Below are 16,758 nucleotides of genomic sequence, written 5' to 3' on the forward strand. Positions count from 1 at the left end.
AATTAGACATAAGCACTAATTCGATTGCTTAAAGAAGTAATATGCCACGTCAGCTAGTTTCAACAGGTCAAATTCACCCAAAACTCAGCCAAACCACCGTCCGAAAGAGTCCGAAGGGATGAGCCCGGTTCAGAACGAAGCCCGGTTCAGCGGAAGATCAGCGGTTGCTCTTTCTTTATTTATTTTATTTATTTTAACATACTGCAGCCCCTCTTGGGGCTATAGCAGGAGTGGGTACATCGCACAAAACCGTGCATCGAACAAGTTGAATACTGAAACAAAAGCAAAAAGAAAGAAAGAAAACATAGTAACGACGAAACCAGGTATTCGAAAGTCAACATAGAAGGAAGTGTACAGTTTTAGCGGCATGGTAAAGGGTTACATAAAATCGACCTAATACACACATCTAAGTACAAAAGTGCACTCGTACAAAGGGGGAAAGGAAACAAAGCGATATATGTACGTAGTTTACAATAGTTGTATTTTAGAAGCAAATGTAAGCAAGTCAAGAGAGCGCACGTGGCCAGGCAACAAACTCCAACGCTCAATTGTTCGCGGAAAAAAGCTATATTTGAACGTGTCTGTGCGGGGATGATACGGGGAAACGTTAAGGGTGTGATTGCTTCTGGTCTGAGTGGGGCTTGCATATGTGACATATTTGTTTGATGATAGGCGATATGAACAGTGAATGATGCGGTGAAAAAAGGTTAGTGATTCAATTTCACGACGGGCAGCTAAGGTGGTTAGCTCTAGAGATACGAGGGCTGTGGTTGGTGAAAAAGCGCAGTCATACCTGCGACAGATGAATCGGATGGCTTTCTTTTGAACGGCTTCAATTTTGTTAATTTCGCCTTTTCGGTAAGGGTTCCACACGGAGCATGCGTAGTCGAGTGTCGGTCGGATTAGTGTTTTATACATCAGGAGTTTGGTGTCTTTCGGTGCTTGGCTGAGTGTGCGTCGAAGATAACCCAGTTTCTTAAGTGACTTTGTGCATACATATTCGATGTGTTTTGACCAGGATAGGTTACTTGTGAAAATAATGCCAAGATACTTATATTCTGTAACTCTTTGGAGGTTTATGTCAGCGGATGAGTACGTGAAATTAGACAGGGAACGCTTGTGGGTAAAGGACATGGATACTGTTTTGCGGAAATTTACGGACATCTGCCACGTTTTACACCACGCGCAAAACCTAGAAAACGACTCGTTTAGTTTTTGGTGACATTGCGGTGTGCTAATGGTGTCATATAGTACGCAATCGTCCGCATAAAAACGGATTTTAGAATTGATGTTGCCAGGCAGGTCGTTTATGTAAATCAGATATAGCAGTGGTCCAAGGACCGAGCCCTGGCAAACTCCAGAAGTTACGTTAGATTTACTGGATATGGAACCATTAAATTCTACGAATTGCGCGCGATCTGAAAGAAAGTTTTCTATCCACTTGACCAAGGCAGGGTTGTTTAATATGGCAGTTAGTTTGCATATCAGTTTAGTGTGAGATACCGTGTCGAATGCTTTGGAAAAATCGATGAAAATGGCGTCGACCTGCTCTCCGGAATCAAGTGAACAAGAAATGTCGTGAACGAATTCTGTTAATTGCGTAACCGTGCTGAAACCACTCCTGAATCCATGCTGAAACTGAGATAATAGGTTGTGTTGTTCTAAATGCTCCATGATGTGTTTATAAATTATATGCTCTAGTAGTTTACAAGAGTAGGAAGTCAGTGATATTGGTCTATAGTTCGTAATAATATGCTTTTCTCCGGACTTAAATAACGCAATTACTTTTGCCAGTTTCCATGAGCTAGGCACTATGCCAGTTTCAAAGGATTTCTGAAATATGACAGTAAGATATTTGGAAGCCCAATCGGAATAACGGACCAAGAACGCATTGGGAATGTCGTCCGGACCTTTGCATTTCTTAGTGTTTAAGTTTAATATTAGGTTGAGAACCCCCTCTTCGCTAATAATAATGTCCGGTATTGATAAGAATGAGCTTGTACTATGAAAAAGAGGAACTTCAAGGTCGTCGCGAGTGAAAACAGACTCAAAAAAACTATTGAAAGCTTCGGAAATTTCCGCAGGATCATTGGTTGTTTCATCGCCAATGGAAAATGACGCTGATGCGGCATCGCGGGGCAATACTGATGACCAAAACTTGCGTGGGTTATTGGATAACAGGCTCGGTAGTTCTATCCGAAAAAAATGGTTTTTTGCGGCGTTTATTTTGACCCGGAGTTCTTCCTTTGCCTGTAGAAATCTACAGTGATCATAAGAGGAACAGCGTGACCTCGCCTGCCTCATCCTACGTATCCGACGTGAAAGATGCAAGATTTCACGGTTCATCCAGGGAACATTAGTATTTTTCTTTTTTGTTTTGATCGGTACAAATTCCAGAGTGCAAGTTTTCACCAACTGTTCAAAGAAACCAACTAAAGCATCAACATCGTTGCGTGTGGCGAGTGCTAAAAATTGTTCAAATTTATCGGCTAAACAGTCGAGGACGGAAACGTCATCAGCGCGGTTAAAATCGTGAAAGGAAGTGACCACGAATTGCCGTTTCGCAATCGAACACTGCAAGGAAACTAGGACTGCCTTGTGATCCGAGATACCATCGATAATCTCGCATTTACACACGTTATGTAACATATTTGAACTTACAAATACCAAGTCAAGGAGTGCATTATGCCGGGTGTAGCCAGTTACGATCTGGGTAAGCCCGAAGGATAACGAAAAATTTATAAGCTCACCACAAATATGGGAGTCGCGGCCGCTGTGAGTCAAGGAAGACCAGTCAACTCCAGGGGCGTTAAAATCCCCCATAAGAACAAGATGCTTGGTGCCGAAGTTGTGCGCGTTTGCGAACTCGTTAAGAGTGTGAAACATATCAAGGCAGGAATCCGGGGGGCGGTATATGACACCAATTACGATCTGAAGTTTGTCAATGTGAAGTTTGCACCATATTGATTCCATGCCAGAAGGACTAGGCAGGACTGAGAACCGTAAGTCCGACCGAAAGAGCAAGGCTACACCGCCGCCTCGGCCGATTCGTCGATCGACACGAACCACGACATATCCGGGTGGTGTAAATTCAAAGTCATATATAGCCTCGTGGAGCCACGTTTCAGTTATACCAATGATGTGTGGGAAATATGTCGAAACGAGAGAAAGGAAGTCGGGGAATTTGCATGTTATGCTTCTTGCGTTAAGGTTAATAATAGTTAGTTTGGGTGCAGAGCTACGGGGTAGTCAACGCTGAGTTCCACGGACGAGCGGCGCACTAGAACTACCGGAACTACTTTCCTGGATGACGAAGCCGAGCCGCTGGGCTGCCAGCCGCTGATGCTGATGCTGATGACCTGTGATGGATGGCGCTTACCCACAAAGGGGGATGGGCCAAGAACCGGGTGGCAGGATACTTAAATGAAACTAAACTAAAAATGAAGCCAATCTGAAAAAGTAGCGTAAAATAATACTACCAGAAAAACAAAAATGTGTGCTGAGCAAGCGGTCAAACCATCTTTTGTTTTTGAAAGACATTACTATGAATTATAAACTAAAGATCTGAAAAGGTAGTGGTTCACTAGCATGGTAATCTTTTAGTTGCGTTGATGTAGTCAAACACAGCGGAGCATACATCCCTGTGGCAGTAACCAAATGAAGCTCCGCCAAGTGATAAAATTACTGGTAAATTTACTTGTATGCCTAGCTTTTGTAATGGGGCTACTAGAAATCTTTTTCTCTGATAAGAATAACGATGACAGAATAAAAAGAAATGTTCAATTGTTTCAATTTCGTTGCACCAAATGCATAGCGGTGACGCCTTGAGCTGAGCTTTATTAAGGTAATAATTTAGTTGTGGAACTGCACAGCGCAATCTGGTATAAGTGACCTCTAACTGGCGAGATAAACACCACTGTTTATTCCAGCAATAGCTCAAATGCTCGAAATCTTTGAAGTTATCCAAATTACCTTTTCCCCATTGCAGGCAAGCATTTCGGAACCTTAGCGCGGTTACGTAAGCCGTATCTGGCAAAACTGGAATGGTGAGCCCACCCAGGGATACTGCTGCTAAAGAGTCTGCCATTTCGTTCAAATATAATCCGCGGTGGCCTGGTACCCATAGCAAATGCAGTTTTTTTACGTTTTTCGGTACTAAATGCCGAAACGTATTCATCAGCTCTGAATTTACTGCCGCAGAAAGTGCATTACAAACTGATAACGAATCTGTAATGATCACTGCTAATGATTCGCTTGAGGGTAATTTGCGTAGGGCAAGAACAATGGCCAATAATTCTGCCATGAATACCGGGGTATAATCTGGGAGTCGAATCGAAAAGGACCAGTCCAAAGAAGGAGAGAAGATGCCAACCCCAGTCTTTTCTTTTGACACAGATGCATCAGTCGCTATGATATTGCTTATCTCTAGGTGGGCTAGATAATCTGCTAACTGGTCATTTAAATACCTATATGCCAATTGTTTCGCGTTATGAGGAAATATATCATCGAATTGTATGCTAAGCATTGACTTTAGATTGTGTATTGGACGAATATGTCTAATTTTTACATTCAGTTGCTTTAGTAGCGCTTGTGCAAATACTATTTGCGGGGTGTGTAGTCGCGACCAATGGGTTTCGAAAAATAAAGTCGGTTCTTGAATGAAAGCGTAAAATGAGAGTCTTTGGTGTGAACTGTATATCTTTAAGAATGCTTGCACAGTAAGAATTTTAAACCTATTTAGCAGAGAAGGTAGGCGAGCTTCCATATACAACACGTTGTTTGCAACAAACTTTGGTAGACCCAGACACAAACGCAACGCTTCTCTTTCCAGCAGTATTAGGGGTCTCACTTTATAGGCTGCGCTGCCAGAAAATAATACGCATCCGAATTCCATGATGGGCCGCACATAAAGTTTATATATCATTATTAGCACATCTCTTCTTAAACCCGCTTTACGGTTTGCAAGCTTCCGTAGCCACCCCATGGCCCGTGTTGCCTTGGAGTACACATCATCAATGTGACTTCTCCAATTTAATGTGTCATTATATATGATGCTGCCAGCCGCGCAGCTGCCGGTAACAACCAACGGCGTTCTCTTCTTCGTCGAGAAATAGCGGCACATCCTCCGTACCTCCATTCCGGACATTTTTAAAGATCAGCCTGATGCTGTTCTCCTGGTCAATGCGTATAAAAATTGTAATCAATTGAATATCTTGCCCACATTTCCTCGTTTCGAGTTCCGTCACGTCATTTCGCGTTGGTTAAAGTTTACCACGACCATCTATACCGTCTTAAACACTTCTGCCTGAACAGGGTAGTCAGTTGACGACAAGGGTGAGTTCTACGCCGCCAGGGACGAAGCTGGTAGTATTGTGTTCTGTAATGGGTTACCCTCGCATTCCCAGGAATGTGATTTTGGGTAGCCTACACGTGGCCGCCATGTTGGCAGTTTAGTTGAACGTTTCCGGGTAAATTTTAGACAGCCGATGAGCGCTGGGAAAAGAATTTGTCTGGATTTGCCTCCTGATTGTAGCCCGTTTCCTTGTGAGGTCTGCATGTGGGGCCAAGTATGTGTTTCTGTTCTATCGGTAATAAGCTGTAACTTCGTTCCATGTGGTGATTCCTCTAAGGAAGAAGTCCAGGCTTAAGTGGTCCAGCTCCCTGTTGTTTAAACTTCGGGCTACGCTGGGGGCCGCCTCACTACCTGGACTCCCCACTACGTAGGCTCTCGTACAAGTTGTATAATAATGCTTCGTTTGCTATTTTCGATCATGTAACCACGATTGGCCTAAGACAGCCCATGAAATTCATGAGAGCCGTCTTAGGATCATTCAAGATGCAATTTGTAGTCGTAATTTAGGTGAGAGTGTAAACGCAGGTGCCCTGCAGCGCTGCGTGGTGTGGCCAAGCCTTGTGCCACCTGATCGTAGCGGCGATAACATTTTTATTGTTATTTATTTATTTATTTGCTGATTACGCTTGTGAATATTTATAGCCAGCGTGGGCTCCCGTTTAAGTGTGTTTTGTGCCGGCGAGAAGCGTCGTTTGTTGTAAGCGGAAAATCGTCACACTGTCCGTGACTGAAACAAAAATGATACAAAAATAAATGATAAAAATGTCCGAGTCTGAGTCAGCATAGAACCCAGGCCGTTTGCGGGGTAAGAAAGTGTTCCTCCGCAAAGCCACGCATCTTTTCGGAAATACTGTCAAAACAATTTGTTGTGCTTTGGAACACAAAAAAATAATACTTATACTTTGCAATCACGCGCATTCTTTGTAGACGCTTTACATTGCAACATGTGATACCGCAGTAATATGTCGTGGCACAAGCGTACATTGCCATCGAATGTCCGAGCAGATGATGATGATGATGATCTCTATGCAGAGCTCACGCCCACTCTAGGCGCGCATGTTATTGCACTAATTCCCTGAAGACCACGTAGTGGGTGCATAGCAAGTGCGAAAAGATTACACGCACCTAATTGCTCTTGGTTTAAATCAAATACGACGCTTTATTGCATTACACTACAGATTATTTACAATTAAACCATCAAATTCCTCTTGTTGCATCTATTTTATTTCTTGTAAATATAATATTTTAACCTGTTATTGAGAAAAAAATATTGAACACTCGAAGAAATTATTGAAACTCTGTGGTTCTTGGACAATCCTCCAGCGTGGGTATGCGCCACATTGTCAAGGATCTTGACTTGACTTGCTTTAAAGCACGCTACTTCAAATACAGAATGCAGCAATGTGTGAAAGCTTCACTGACATAAGCCACTTTCAACACCATCGATTACACTGCAGTAATCCACAATTTAAACATCTCGAGAAACATCGTACAAGAATATACGCACCAAGTGGTTGAAGTATACGCTTCACAGGAACAGGATATTGCTGTCGCATTCCACTCCTAAGGCCAAGCCTAAAAGTCCCCAATTTTACATGTGTTTACGCGCCTCCTGCCCCTTTCAAAAGCGGATGAGCATTGCCTTCCCGAAATTCTTTGACGTGCACCTGAATCTATTTGCATTGGTTTTCTGGAATTTCACACAACCGGGAATTATACCTACGCACTCGAGAATTTAGTAGTGAAACGTCTTAGCCGCTAAGCGACCCATGCGTTCATCGGAATTGCGTTCCAGAGGTAAAAACGAAGAGGGCGCAGAATGGTGCCGCCGAGCAGCACTCTCCTGCGTATCCTTAATTGTGAGCTATGCACTACCAACCAGCGTGCCAGAAATTTGAAGTTACAATGTAAGATCACCAATTCACTTTTTTTTATTTTGCGCAACCGACATACAGACGGGAGATACAGACGCCACGGGCGCAAAATTTTTGTTAGTCTCGCAGATGAAAAAGCATTTTGAAGTTATCAATAGGTTGCGAGTCTGCGCTCGTGGTGTCCGTTTCTTGTCGTCCGTGTGTGTGTTGCGCGCAAAATAGCCCTCAATCAGTACCAAATCGCCCGATTTTCAGTACTCTTGCAACAATACCGAATGTTATCTGAATGTCAATTCTGAATTTTACTAAGTGCGAACCGATTGTTCATTCGTAACGTCACTGTACGTTACTATGCGTTTATGGTCGCTCAACTACGGCGCAATGGATGGAGCAGCTGCCGTTTTGCGGTCTTCAAGAAATACACGAAATGACAAACAAACTACGCTAAGTTTAATAGGTTAAAAAGCGAAATATATATACAAAAATGTACTGTCTGACGTGCCCTGACCCCGACACCGCAATGTTTGGCCTTGTCATCCACGTCGGGGTCACCGAAACGGCTGCCGGATGACGAAGCCCACCCCAGCCGGTATACCTTAGGACAGCCACCGGGAACAGAGCGATCTGTGTCGCCGACACCTGTCGAGGGGACCTGGAAGCTTCGTCGTTCACGAGGCTTTGTTTTGTTTTGTTTTGTTTCCCTGGGATGTTGGCTCATACCCACTCAGGGGGATTGACCAAGAAAGTGTAGTGCAGTTTTTCTGTGATCCTTTTAACTATGTGTAATGAATTGGTATTATAATAAGACTAATGTAAAAATAAAAACAACATAAAAAGAGCAAACGAAAAAAAATCAAGTTGAGCAATTTTGAGATTTGAGGTGTTATGATTACTACTTAGCTGCGTTTACTTCACTCTGCCCTGGGGAGTAATAAATATTTTTTTTGATTGAAAATCACAAAGGTATACGCTTAGTTGCCTGAATATAATCGCAAACGGCATTGAAAGCATCCCTGTGGCAATGTCCCAAAACTGAGGCACCAAAGCTTAGCGCCGTTTCCGCCGTCAATCTAAGGCCTCTTTTCCGAAATGGCATAACTAGTAACCTTTTTCTAAGTATATCGTAGCGGCGACAATACAAAAAATAATGATCTAGTGATTTCATTTCTCCGCAGAATGCCCAGAGGGGTGATGTTGTCTGACCAGCTCTGTGTAGATACCGGTTTAGGGGGGGGGGGACACGACATCGAAATTTAGTAATTAAGACTTCGAGCTTTCTGGACTGACTCCAGTGGGGTTGCCATGGAAACATGAGGTGGTTATAGTCTGTCCATGTAGTTACTTTTTCTATCGTATCAGTGGAGATTGCTGATTTTCGATATCTTATTGCCGTGATATATTCCACATCTGGCAGTATGGACAAAACTGGCCCTTCAAGTGCAGCTCGTGCTAAGGAATCGGCCAATTCAATTAATCTTAATCCACAGTGTTCCGGAACCCATAGTAACCTCAGGAGTCTTAACTGCGAGGGTACTACTGTTTTGAATGTGCTTAGAATTCGAGAGTCCTCTGAAGCTGTCAGAGCTGCACAAACTGAAAGAGAATCCGTCATTATGACTGCGTTGATTCGATTTGATGGAAGTTTTCGAAGAGCTAAAATAATCGCCAAGAGCTCCGCTTCAAAAACTGAAGTAAAATCAGACAGTCTCAATGAAAAGGACCAGTCAAGCGAATCAGAGGCAATGCCTACACCTGCCTTTTGATTATTTACGGAAGCATCTGTGGCTATTATATTTTTAGTTTCTGCATGCTCCAAGTAATCCAATAATATGTTATTTGAAAATTTGCTAGATTGTAATTTGGCGTTTTGAGGGAATATATCATCATACTCAATAATAACATGACAATTCGAGTCATTAGTCTCAATTACATTTCTAATGTTCACATTTATACTTTGTCGATTTTTTTGTAGAAACATTATCTGGGGTGTGTGAAACCGTGGCCAATGAGCAAGAAAGAAGGCGTCTGGGTTTGCGATAAAGGCATATTGAGATCTTCTTGCCGGTAAGCTCTAAAATTTTAAAAATGCCTGTACGGTCAAAATTCGAAATCGACAAAGTAGTGTAGGCAGGCGCGCTTCCTGGTACAGTACGTTGATAGCCACAAATCTAGGGAGTCCCAGACACATTCGCAGTGCTTCTCGCTCCAAGACAACTAGAGGTTTCGTTTTAAAAGCAGGGCCACCCAAGAATAATATGCAGCCGAATTCCATGATAGGGCGCATATAAATCTTGTACAACTTTATCAAGGTGTGCCTCCGTAACCCATATTTCCGGTTACTTAGCTTGTGTAGTAAGCCTGATGCCCGCTGTCCTTTGGTAGTTATATACTCTATGTGTGGACCCCAGTTAAGTTTGTCATTATAAATGATTCCCAAATATTTTATAGAGTCTACTTGCTGGATGGGTTCCTGTTTATATAGAACTGAAATTGAAATTGGTTCTGCAAGCGGGAACGCCATGAGCGCGCTTTTGTTGACATTTAACGATAACGAAATCGACTGCAACCAAATTTCTACCATGTTAATATATCTTTGTAATTTAAGTTGTAGTGAGTAAATATCATAGTCAGCAGCAAAGAGTGCGATGTCATCAGCATAAATGTAGACAGTAACTTCTTGATGTGTTGGAATTGTGCTCATTAAAGCAATATATAATATTGGAGATAAGATTGCTCCTTGGGGAACTCCTCGCGTTTGTTTAAATCTAGATGAGGAACATCCATCCTTGACGCAGTAGAATTCTCTTGATTTTAAGAATTCTGCCACCCACTTAATAAAATATTGTGGGAAGTTCACTCTCTCTAGCGTATTTAACAATATGAAGTGCTCCACACTGTCATACGCCTTGGCTATGTCAAGCGTTACTAAAGCAGCGTATTGCCTTCTTTTACGCGCGAGCTGTATTCGGCTTTCTAAATCAGTATGGGCACACCAAATAGAGAAATCACTACGAAAACCGATTTGGTTCGGTTTTATTACTAAATTGTCTGCCATCCAGATACTTACTCGGCTATGTAGAACCCTCTCTACTAGTTTGACCATGTTAGATGTTAGAGAGATTGGTCTGATATTATTGACTGTTAATCCTCCACCCGGATTTTTTAGTATAGGAATCACCTTTGCTATCCTCCAATCCTGCGGCACCCATGAGTTTTTTAAGGAGTAGTTGATAACATTGGCGACGTCTCGAGGCGATAAATCGAACAGAATTTTAATCATGCGTACTGTGATTCCATCTGGGTCAGGAGATGCACAGGGTAAATGTTTAATCACGTTGGATATTTCAGCCTGTGTCACTTCTTCAAAGTCAGACTTTGTCGTAGACTTGTGCCAGTTGTTTGGCACTACTGAAGTGAATCTAAGCCGCGCCCTTCGTCATCCTCGTCATCGTCGCCGTCGTCTTCGTCGTCAGCGCACTGTAAGTCATCGCTAAGTGCTCGCTGCCCGTCCATCAAGCATTCATATGCGCTTACAATCAAGGATGTGACTCGAGGTTCACCGCGCACGCAGGTCTTCCGGCACATGGAAAGGCTTCGGCCAGGCTTCTTTCCGACGGCGAACTCTTCACGCCTTCTCTGCACGACGGCAGCGGTGGAGTCAGCGACAGCTTTGTGCTCCAGCGCCCGTTCAATGCAAGTGCGTCTTTCTTCCAGCGACGATTTCGAGAGTGACTCCCCCGCCCTTGTCCAAACGCCTGATGCTTCTGTCCGATGACGGTGATGCAGCCGAGTAGCGCATTATTCGCTGGGTGTTCTTTCCGGAGTCGTCGTCGTCGTCGTCGTCGTTGGAGGTCCACCTCGATGCCGGCACACCGAAGGCTTGGTCCATGAAGGCTTGTTCCGGTCTTCAGAATCCTCGCACTGAGGCTTATCTTCATCAGCTTCCTGATGCATCGCGAGAAGGGCGCAGAGTTCTCGAATGTTTGCTTGCGCACTGTACGGTGATGACGCCGGTGGCGAAGTGTCGGGGCCTCTGCTGTTCGTGGTGCAACCCGAGAATGAAGACTTCAAGTGGGACCCCTTCTTCTTCCTTCTCGCCTTGTGGCACGTTGGCGCAGTGGCGGATGGCATGTCTCGGTCCTGGAGTTCGAGACTTCAATTGAGCGCCGCCGAGGGATTCAGTCGAGTTGGTACTAGCAGCCAGATTCCGAAGGTGAACGTCGTGAAACGGTTTGGCCGCGAGCACCAGGACGCGGAGCTCGAGCACGACCGCGCTTCGCAAGATTCGAGTAGTGAATGGCAGTCTGGGCCGTGCCGGTGCAAGGAGCACGAGGGCACGTATGGACGCTAATGGCAGCTGCCGATGACCGCGAACGGCTTTCTCTTCTTCGAGAAATAGCGACATGTTCTTGGTTGCTTCGTTCCAGATGCCCTAAAAGAGCTGCTTGCTCCTGTTATTTCGGCTGATGCGCTCCAATAGATTGTACCACTCCAATATTTTGCCCGCAGTTCATTACTTCGCGTTATTTAGCGATCGCCTTCACTCAATGAAACTGCTACACAACACAGTGTACTGTGCATCGATCACACGTATAATAGGGGAGGGTTGGTACAAAGGCAACCTAATTCCTGACAAAGTGCCGTGACCCGTCACGGTCACTACAGCGCACAAGGAGCATGTAAGTCACGTATGTCGAAAAGTTCTAATCAAAGAAGCAGTCTAGGTTACTGAATTCTTGAAACACTTTATGAAACATCGTTGAAAGAACGCTCATGCTTCCAGACCTGTCTGCCATAATCACTTTGTAACCACGGTGTATGGTAAAATTTTTCTTTCATTGCCACAGAGAAAATGATCTGTGGAAACACACCTTGTTGGTGAACAGCAAAGATACAGGAAGAAGAAACAGGGAGCAGGAGACAAATTGAATAAGCACAGGATGGTCAAACGCAGAATGCCGCTTTCAACCTGAAGCTCAGAACACCTGCCGAAATCCCTCGAGGTAAAGGATGGGCAATAAATCGCTTAGCCTTCGCCGTTATACAGCCACCTTGAATTACTCTGCTATAAAAATTTTTAAATATATTTGGCTTGTGCTAGCTGTGCGCTAACTTTGCTCGAGTCTCCAAAAACTGCGCTTTACACAAATCACCTGGAACTTGAACTGAGGACTATTTTAGGGGGGGGGGCAGTCAACCAAGTGGTCGATTCATCCAGAGGGTGAATAACGATCTGGGACACCAACTCCACGAGAAAAATAAAAACACCACCCATCATGTTCCTTTTTAGTCATTAAACGCCCGAAACGTCACACGGTCCTCCAGAGCAAAGTCGAGTAATCGCCTACGAGCACAAGTACCCTCGGGACATGCAGGCATGCGGTGAGAAACAAACAGTATCCGTCTTTACTCGGATGTGCCTCGTTCGTTCGTTTCGTGGCGTGGCTCGGCAACAATTTCAAAACAGCGACGACGCCATCTTACGCAACTCAAAGACCCCACGGTTTACACGTGTGCCATTATACAACACGCATTCGACGACGACGATATCTCCTCGTAATGGCGTATGAGATATCTTTCGAGACCAGAGATCCTTGAAGAAAGAAACAAAACACTGGTAGGGGGGAAGTTTCATGTGACAATCTTGAAACCTATAGTGAGAACAGGAAATGGGGTGAGGGGGGAGTTACAGTAGCCGTGTGAAGTTTAAAGGGACACTAAGAGAAAATCACTTGGTTAAGATTATTAAACGGCACTCTAACTCTGATGTCATAAGTTTTCACTGTCATAAGTTCATTATTAGCAGAGAAAGCCGAGGTTCCAGCTTCAATTTAAAATATCCCACCGAAAAAGGAAATATAAAAAAAATGAAGGATGCTTTAGCCTCGCCTTCAAAAAAATCGAGTTATTTGATTCCTTACGCCCTTTTCTCTTTCGTTTTTAAGGGCGAAACTCTTTATGGCGGCACCCGTTCGTCCCTCGTTGCCGTTGTAGAATGTAACAAGTGTAACATTTTGACCTCTAAGGCGGTGCCGGTGAGAGATTGCTTTGTGCGTTGTTGAACAATAAAAAATAGTGTTTAATGTACATGCCAATGGCTGCTAATGGGCAATGAGAGAAAGGAGCATTCGGCTTTTAGTTAAAGCGCACGCTGCAATCCCCATTAGTAGACATTGGCATGTACATTGAGCACTATCTGACAGGAAAGTGTTGCTACGTTATACTCGCTGGGCGTACACAGTAAACCGATTCTGACCCTCAAGGGTGTCAAAAAGGGTGCCTACACCCTAAGCACACCCTTTCAGCACCCTATACGCGTCTCAGCATCCTACAAGCGGAACCTAAAGGGTGCAGACATCAAAAGGGTGGAAACTAGGGTGCAAAAAGGGTGCAACAACTAATGGGTGCTGATGAGAACCCATTAGGGTGCACAGTCGCCGACAAAGCTTTGTGAGTAACGTAATCATAGAGCATAACCAACATCTTTTAGAGGTCCACTGGTTAGACACCATGGCCTCATTAATAGCCCCACCGCAGTAACAGATAGCTGAATAGCGATAGTGCCCGGCTGAACGTAAGTTCTGCACTGGTTCTTGCATTCTTGCTGCCTTTTTCTCGTCGCCTCACGGCCTGCGCTGACCAAGCCATGCGCTACAAGCTCACTAGCCAATGGCGGAGTACGCAGCTTGTAGAGCTACAACAGGGTTGTGACTTACACATATAGAGCTCTCAGCCTCGTTGGCGCTTAACATTGAAAACACAGCTTCGTCCATGACAGTATATATAAATCATACATTTGTTAATACAAATAAATACAAACCAACAAGAACGTGGTAGATAAAATAGTTTTTGTGTTGTAGAAATATTTGTTAACTTTACAATGTATCAGTTGACACGTGTTACCAATTGTTATGGCGGGCTATGGACTTTAACGTTCTAATATTATAACATTAAAGAAACGGTTTCTTGATTTTGTTCATAAAAATACTCTTCAAAGCAAGTTAAAATGAGCCTTGAGTAAAACATTTTTCTAAAGAAAATTCACTAAAGACAGCTAAAATATTGTTTGCTAACGAATACGCTTATTTTGTTGTGACAAATTTTGGTTGCCGCCTGTACTTTGTACTAACATATGACCGCTTTACTACTGTTTTTAACAGCCGGTTTTACCACTCAACCCTTATACAGATGTTAACAAGGTATCGGTATAAGAAATACACAAGCAAGCAAACGTTTCAAAATTCGCACGCTCTTTCACATTTCAAATTTCGCGCAAATATGCGTTATGTGATTTTGTCATTTTCAAAGGTAAGAAATATTCTATGCAATACACATTAGCGTATCTTCTATTTTCACTATTTTTACTTACAATTTAAGCAAAATAATCTATTTACTTATCATATAAAAAATTATGTGCGCAAATGCGGATCGATGGCGTCAGTAGGACAGAAATAGTGTTATCTTCCTGGAGGCCGCAACGGCCGTGTGCCGAGCGTTTAAAGTCGATTTTTTATGTTGTTCAAAGTGTGCTTGCGCTGTCTTTTGTGTTCTGTCGATGCTGCTTGTTACGAAGATGCACTAAACTCAAGAAAGAACCGGCTGCTTCGTACCGTCGAGCGCTCGCCAAACTAAAAAGGTAGGTGGATGTTCCTGCTGTCAACGCTTTGTTTTTTTCTTCTCGGGCCAGGCCGCGGCGTGCCCAATCCAGGCTCTTGTGCTTCCGCTGGCGTCCTCGGCTCCTCCCGCGGTTAACACCGAAAGCGCTATAGTATATTAACGTTGTGAACTAAGGTTTTTCTAGCTGGTAGACCATAAGGGGGTTTTTATTAACTTAGCGAGCCTGCTGGCGTGTTTGATTTCATTAGGCTCAAGTCTAAGCTCAGGGACGTTACGCGCGGATGAATTTTTTCTGTGGGGAAGGAGGTTAAAGCAATGTGCGCTGTGGTGCTGTGAGTCGGCGGGCGATACTCTTCACGCTATGAATCACTATATTTTTGCAATGCCGTCGGACGCCGTTCGGGGACTGCGCATGGAAGCCGTAAGCGTCGTCTGTGTGTCGCGTGCGTTGGAGTATTCCGGTGATTCGCGTTGAATCAGATCTTTGCGTATTTAATTTAGAAGAATGGAGAAGAATGACGTGGTGTCCGCGTTGGTATTTACGTGGCCTTGTTCGTTTTATGTGCTAAAAAAGTATCTGAAGAAAGTTTTATATGTTATGCGTCCTCTTTTCAACAGCTACATGATCATTAAATGTGTGCGACTACTGTAAGGTAGATGTGTTTTTTGTGTGACCAAATGTGTTTGCATCCACTGGGCACCTATAATACTAAATTACCATGATAATTAGGTTAATTAGGTGTGCGTAAACTTGACACAGCGTGCTATAGGTGCGGTTCTCAAAGCGTGCAATTACGCCTGGGTCAATACATTTTCTCTATGAGTGGCCGAATAGCCGTACCTTAGCTGTGCAAGCGCTAGGTTGAGCAGTAGTTCACTCGTTCGAGTGCAATTTTGGTGGTATTGCTTGTTCCCCCCTGTTCACATATCATTGCATTCTTCTGGTTTGTAAAAGAATTGTGGGCGCTGCAGCCCGCTTTGGAGTTAAAACTTTGCCGAATACCTATACGTCTACAAACATTCTAAAACTAAGTTCTACCAAAACTTCCAATGACACTTTCGAATACAAGTGTAACGCTTTATCTGATATCATAAATTCTTTATGACCTCACTGCAGATTTACAAGTGGCCTGTGATATGTGCAGTGTATGAATGCCTAATTTATTGCTCAAAACACAATAAGGTTATACATCACAGTATGCCTACCAAAGGCGTGCATATGTTGCTGCTGACATGCAAACTTAGACATTGTAATTATCTAAGAATGAACAAATCTAAACTACCGTTTTTTGAAGATGTACGCATCAGACCAATTGAATAATATCAAAAATAATGTTCACCAAGTGATTGTTGTTTATTGCCTTGCACCGACATCACTAAAACCGCCTTGTTGGTACTTAGACCACATGGTAGGATCTAAGATTCATGACGTCATATTGAATGTTAATGTCACATGATATGCAAGGTAAATTGTTATTAGCATACAAAGGCCAATAACGTTATGGCCTCATCGTTATCATAATGAAGCAGGTTAAACAATATGTCATTCTGCTGCTTTTACGTCATGTTGGGAAACGGTTACGTTATGTAGCTATCTGCAGTGTCTGAGATCCTGGTTGCCGGTCAATATTGCAGAAGCTTGCCTGCTTCATTGTGATGGCATGGGGTTCAAGATTGATGTTTTGTCTTAGCGTTTCCACTTTTTCTCTCCTATGGTCATTATAGAGCTTGTGCTGTTTGATTAGAAGTGAGGCGTGGTGCCTATTTAGCCAACCAGAACAGTTTAGATCAATTATCACTATGAAGCAGCACACAATATTCATTTAGTGAGCTCAATTTCAGGCAAATTATAAACGTCTGAATGTTAGCCGTTTGAAGGAAGCTTCATTCGTTGAACTCATGAGAATAAATGGT

At 43.5% G+C, this 16,758-nt stretch overlaps 1 long non-coding RNA gene across 1 annotated transcript in view; it reads right to left on the reverse strand.

The window, feature by feature from the left end:
* LOC142772114 (uncharacterized) overlaps window positions 1-16,758 on the reverse strand; it is a 97,425-nt gene that overhangs the window by 3,316 nt on the left and 77,351 nt on the right. The window lies entirely within an intron of this gene.

The sequence above is a fragment of the Rhipicephalus microplus genome, chromosome 9, assembly GCF_043290135.1.
Source record: "Rhipicephalus microplus isolate Deutch F79 chromosome 9, USDA_Rmic, whole genome shotgun sequence".
In the NCBI taxonomy this organism is placed as follows: domain Eukaryota; kingdom Metazoa; phylum Arthropoda; class Arachnida; order Ixodida; family Ixodidae; genus Rhipicephalus; species Rhipicephalus microplus.